We start from the raw sequence: 6443 nt of genomic DNA on the forward strand, positions 1-6443 counted from the left end.
CGAAACATTGATAGCAAAATACAGCTTGGTCAACATTTTGTCGAGTTGCACTTGTTTTGTCCGGAAGGAAATCAACTTTTTTTTAATACCTTTGATTAATTTATTAATTTTCGTGTACAAATAATGAACTTTGTGATGAATAAAACTTGAAGAACTTTGTCTCTAAACAGTTTTATAGTTATTTCTCTAAATTGAAAAAATGCAGCACTTTTATATAAAGAAACTAAATTAGCATTATTTGGTTGCACTCGTTTTGTCCGATACTGTATATATCAGTCATTGATAAGAATAAAAACTTTCAGTGTGCCCAGACTTTAAAAACTCCCAAATCTATTTTAGGCTTAACTAGTTTCTTTTTCGGAATCCATCTAGTCGGTGTGACGTCACTCCGTATTAAAAGTATTGTTTTAAAATTAACTATCTTGAATTAGGTTAAACAAAATAAAAAATCAGTTGCGGTTTGTTGAAGTACTTTTTTTAAAATCCTAAAAAGTTGTTGTCCAGTTAGTTGCACTAACAAAATAAAATAAGAAATCTTAAGTATTCCTAAAGATGAAGTACTTAAAAGAAAGTGTTTGAATACGATAAAGCGTGCTGTAGATAGTAGTGCATGTAGCAAGCAATGGTTTCCTAAAATCTTGTAATGTTTATGTTTGTTCGACACACTTTATTACTGGTGGGTTAATTTTTACTTGCGTCTTAGTTTAGTACTGGTAAATAAATATCAAAATATCAGTACTTTTTATACTTTAAAATAACCAAAATAATATGTTGACAGTATTGTAAGGCGTCATTTTATTTAAACTGAGATCTAAAAGTATGTAAAAATAAAGTAAAATCACCTAAAAGGCTTATATTTTGCAGACATCTATTCGCTGTTTCTTTTGATTAATTTTTAAAGTAATTATAGAACATAAAGTTATTGTTAAGTAATGTTTTCTTAACTTTGCTTATAAGAAAGAATAGTTTGTTTTCCCCCCAATTCAATATGGTTACTTTTGATTTCGCGATATTGTCACGTGATTCCGACTGGATAGATTAAAACCTGTATAGACACGTGTTTGTCACGATCCAGACGTAAACCAAAAACAGGTGTATGTTACGGGCAGTTTTACTTGAGTTTAACACGCGCTTTTTGAGGTTTTAAAGTCAAATTTAAAAGTCGCATTTGAACATATAATAATTCCATTCATGAGAAAAATCAAAATTTTTTAAAGCTATGTGGTTCCATAAAAAAACTCCACGAAAAGAAATGCAAAATTTACCAAAGTTTGTTTGAAATTTTGGTTGTTTAATAAAATTATCATTTCTTAAAGAATATTTATTTTTTTCTTTTAAAGAATATAAATCAAAAAGGAAGCTGGAGATGAGTTGGTTTTACATTTAAACATAAAACAAAGAACACTATAAACATTTACTTGATATATATTAAAAACATTCATGTTAATTAAGAGTGGCCTTGAGTGAGTAAAACGATTTTTGAAATTTTTAAGACGTGCAATATACTTCTGCTGACAATAAAGTGGCTTTAATTTACTTTTATGGGTACTACCCCATGCAATATTAGCATAATTAATAAGACAGTGTATAAAAGAGTAATATAGTTGAGTTAATGATTGTTTGTTTAAAACGCTTCTTGCTTTATATAAAACTAGCAATTTTGTTGCATAAATGTCCGATGTGATTCTTCCATGATAGATTTTCATCTACAATGATACCTAGAAAATTTGTGAAAACTACTCTTTTTATTTGAATATTATCAATATGAAGAAGAGGCAAATTACTTGGAAGTAAATGTTTTTTAAATCGTGGATGAAAGAAAATCCATTTAGTTTTATCAATGTTGAGTGAAAGTTTATTTGACTTAAACCAGTCAGATTATTGATGTTATTATTAGATAGGAATAGGTTTGTATCATCAGCAAACATTATAGTTGTTAATTTTGAGACTTCATGGAGATCGTTAATATAAATCAGAATTAATAAGAGCCCCAATATAGATGTGGAACTCCACAAGTTATATTTAGATAATCTATATTTAGATAATCTTGTGAAGAAGATCCGTCGACATTTTGTTTGCGATGTTTTAAATAGCTTTTTAGTAGTTTTAAAGCATTACCGGTGATACCATAATGCTCAAGTTTTTTAAACAGTATTTCATGATCAATTGTGTCGAAAACCTTAGATAAGTCCATAAAGATGCCTAAAGTAAACTCTGACTTTTCGAATGAATCAGTTATACTACGAGTCAGATGAATTGAATGTTCAGTAGAGTTATTTCTTTTAAAACCGTATTGATTTATGTAAAGTACATTATTAACAGCAAGATGATTAGATATTTGGTTGAACAGAGTTCTTTCTAAAATTTTTGAAAAAACAGAGAGGATAGATATTGGTCGATAACTACTGACATTTGATGGTTGACCTCCTTTAGATATAGGCGTAATTTTGGCTATTTTCAATTGATCGGGGAAAATTCCTTGATTTATAGAACATTTAAAAACTTTTAAAAAGAATATGTTTTATGGTAAAATGTGAATCTATGATTATGTTACAATTTATATCATCAGGATTAACTGCTTTATTAGTTTTAAGCATTTTAAAAGCACTTTCAAATTCTGAAGAAGATACTTCAAATTTATCTAAACTAGAGATTAATAGAAACACGTAATCATTTATTGGATTAATCATATTTGGAATATTTTTAGTAAAACTAAGGCCAACAGACACGAAATATGCAATTAATTCTCTTGCTATTTGTTTGGGTTCATATAAAAATACGCCATCAACTTTTATAGTGTTAGGCACAGAGCATAATTTTAATTAACTATTTCCAGTAATTTGACTTATAATTTGCCATGTGCATTTTGAATTATGTTTATATTTTTCTAGTAAATCATAGTAATATCTTTTTTCAAATATTTTTCTTTGACTTTCAAACATTTTAGCGTAATTTTTATAAATAGTTTTATTTTCTGGTGTTGGTTATATACAGTTTTGCTTTATTTTTAAGGATTTCCTAAGATCTTTATTTACTTATAGTGACTTAAAACTTTTATTGGTTATAATAAACTCACGTTTTGGAAAATTTGCATCATAAATTTCATAGAAAGTTTGAAAGAATGTATCGTATACTTCATTAGCTTCAAATGGACTGTTTATATGATTCCAATTTATTAAAGATAATTGATCCTTAAACGATTCTAGATTTGCATCGGTGAAAAGACGTTTGATAATGACTTTTTTATGTTGAAGTAGTTGGAAACGTCACTTTTTATTATACCTTTTTTAAGAGTTTCATTAAAGATATCGGTTGTTATAATGTTGTCAATTAAGGTAGTTGAAGTTGAGGTTACTCTAGTAGGTCTGTTAATTAGTGGAATTGCTCCATGTTCGAATGAGTCATCGTAAAACTTTTTAATGTTGTTATTAACGTGATATTCAAAACAATTTAAATTTACGTCACCAATTATATAATTCAGTTTCTTTTCCATATAACTATTTTTTTAAATATCATTACTCAAAACTTTTATTATGGCCAGATGGTGGGCGATAACAGCAGCTTATAAGTATGTTTTTAGAACTATTGGTTAAAAGTTCAATTGTTAAAATTTCTTTATTGTCATCAGAAATACTCATCTCAGGCCTAATAAAAAACCTCAAATTTTCCGTTATTTAAAAAAGTACAACACCTCAACGTTTATTTGAACTGGTGTTTACGGTAAATGTAATAGAGCAATTCCACGACCGTCTCACAAAAAATGAAAAAATTAAACGAAGCCAATATACATAGTACTATATATCAGTAGAAAGCTCTACTTTTCCTCTTTCATAAAATATATAGTTTGTTATAGTATGCCGCTATCATAAAAAATTATATGGGCTGAAACAGAAGGTAAAAATAGGCGTTTTTGCGATAATTTAAATCGTTTTTAATCGCCGAAGTTCAATTGAGCCTATAAAAAGTTCAAAAACTTTCTTGCTCATTGCAATCAAGTTTTTAGCTGCACTAATCATTGCTATTTATGATAAAAACATACTTATTGCCAGACGAATTCAGAATACCATTTATTTTAATCAAACGTTATTACCACTATTGTCACGCTGTGACATGTCACGCTGTGACAATTAGGGTACCAATAGTTTTATTTCTAAGACAACCAATAAAATTTAGGATTTCAAAATTCCAGCACAATGAGAACTCAATCTAGTACATCTAAATAAATACTAACATGTTTAAAAAAATAATTAGCTCAAGTTATTTTTAGAATCTTTTTATGTCACGCCGTGACGTCACAGTGTGACAATTTTTTAACAAAATTTAAAACAATATTTAAAACTGCTTAACTGAAACTACAATTTAGTTATTATCAACTTTAATCAGGCAGATTATTTTGTAGTTAACTTTCTTTGGGTTTTCTACAAAAACTACAAAATATAGGTATGTTTTGGATAGGCAATATTTGCTCAGTTATTCTTGAGGCTCTGTTTTGGGATACATAGAGCCTCTCTGTAAAGGATAGTTGTAAGTCCATTGGGCCTTGGATTTAATACGTCCATCTCCATAACTATTGTGTTACTTTTTTTTAATCTTTTAAGGGTGCCTCTTACTCATGCTTAACGTCAAAGGAAATATCGTGAAAGGCAGTTAGAAAAATTTGACGAAAAAGTTTTTAAAGAAAAAGATTCAAAAAAGAGAAAATAAAGACAACTTGCTAAATTGGAGCCTCAACGAGAAAAAGAATGGCAATGAAAGAGAAAGAGCAGACAAAAAATAGCAGAATCAAAATCTGTAGCTGTTACATCACCCTCTTACAAATCTTCAAGCACTCTTGGAAAAGCTGTTAAGAGAGCCGAATCAGCACTACCAAAATCACCCAGAAAGACGGCAAAAGTTGTACAAAAACTTTTAACAAAAATGAATGAAACCCCTAGTCCAGAAAAAATACTTAGTGAAAATGCATTAGATGCTTTAACTGTAAAATTGGTTCTTGATTTTTACCAGCGTGATGATATATCCCGTCAAGCACCCGGTAAAAGAGACACCATTGTGGTGAGATTAAAGAACAAGAAAAAACTGCAAAAACATTATTTGTATGTGAATGTTATTGAAGCTTATGCTGTTTTTAAATGTGATTATCCTGAAGAATCAGTTGGAAAATCAAAGTTTGCAAGTTTACGCCCATCACATGTTCTTTTGTCTAGTTCAATGTCAAGAAATGTTTGTTGTTGTCAACGACATCAAAATATAATTCTTATCCTTGAAGCCCTGCACAAGTTTGATTCAAATTTTCTATTGTATTCACATGAATTTCTTCTTAGCATTGTATATGATAGTGAAAAAGACATTTGTTATAATAATATGTGTACTACATGCAAAGATGCTGCAAAGTTTCATAATCTATATGTTTTGAATGAAATTGACAAGAATAAATGCATTACATGGTACCAATGGGAAAAAGTTGCAGATGGTAATGGAAAAGAATATATTAAAAAGATTAAAAAAAAGGGAAGAGTTGATGATCTTTACAGCACCTTTTCAAAATCTTTACCTTCATTTCTTTGGCATTATTTTATTAAACAGAAACAATCAAAGACATCGTCCTTCAGACACAGCCGTCCTTCAAGTGAATTTTGCTGAAAATTTTTCAACTTTGTGGCAAGATGAAGTGCAGTCAGCACATTGGTACAAGAAGCAAGTTACTGTGTTTACTGCTGTATTTTAGTACCAAAATTTATTCTCGTCATCTGTCATAGCTTCAGATGATTTAACCCATTCAAAAAAATTTATTCTTGTATTTGTTCATAATTTATTGTCTAACCATATTGAATCAAGTGTTAAAATACTACAGATTTTAACAGATGAGCCAAGTAATCAATTTAAATATCGTTTTATTGCATCAGCAATACCCTGGTTGGAAGAGCAGCATGATTTAAAATTATTCTGGAACTTTTTTGCTGCTTCACATGGGAAAGGATTGGTCCATGCTATTGGTGGGACCGTTAAAAGAATAGCAACGCAAAAAATAATCCAGAGAAAACATATAATAACTGATGCCATAACTTTTCATGAAGCTGTTAAAAATGAGACTAATTTCAATGTCTATTTTGTTTCTATGGAAGATATTATAAATACAATTTAAAAATTTAAAATTGATGAGTTATTTACATAAACACCAGCAAAACCAGGAATATTTGCAGCGAACCTAATTAACAACAATAATGGGAAAATACAAATGCCATCCTATTCAAGTGCCAAGTATTTAGTCAAACAACTTATGTCTACAAATAAAATCACTAAAAAACTTTAAAACGTTGTTTATATGACAGCAATATAATATGGACGCGATTAGACACTGATATAGTATGGGCGTGTTCAGAAGATTACTATATAAGAACTATTTTTATGAAGATGAAATTATATATTTGTCTAATACCTCTCTA

The sequence above is a fragment of the Hydra vulgaris genome, chromosome 02 (assembly GCF_038396675.1).
Source record: "Hydra vulgaris chromosome 02, alternate assembly HydraT2T_AEP".
NCBI classification, from domain to species: domain Eukaryota; kingdom Metazoa; phylum Cnidaria; class Hydrozoa; order Anthoathecata; family Hydridae; genus Hydra; species Hydra vulgaris.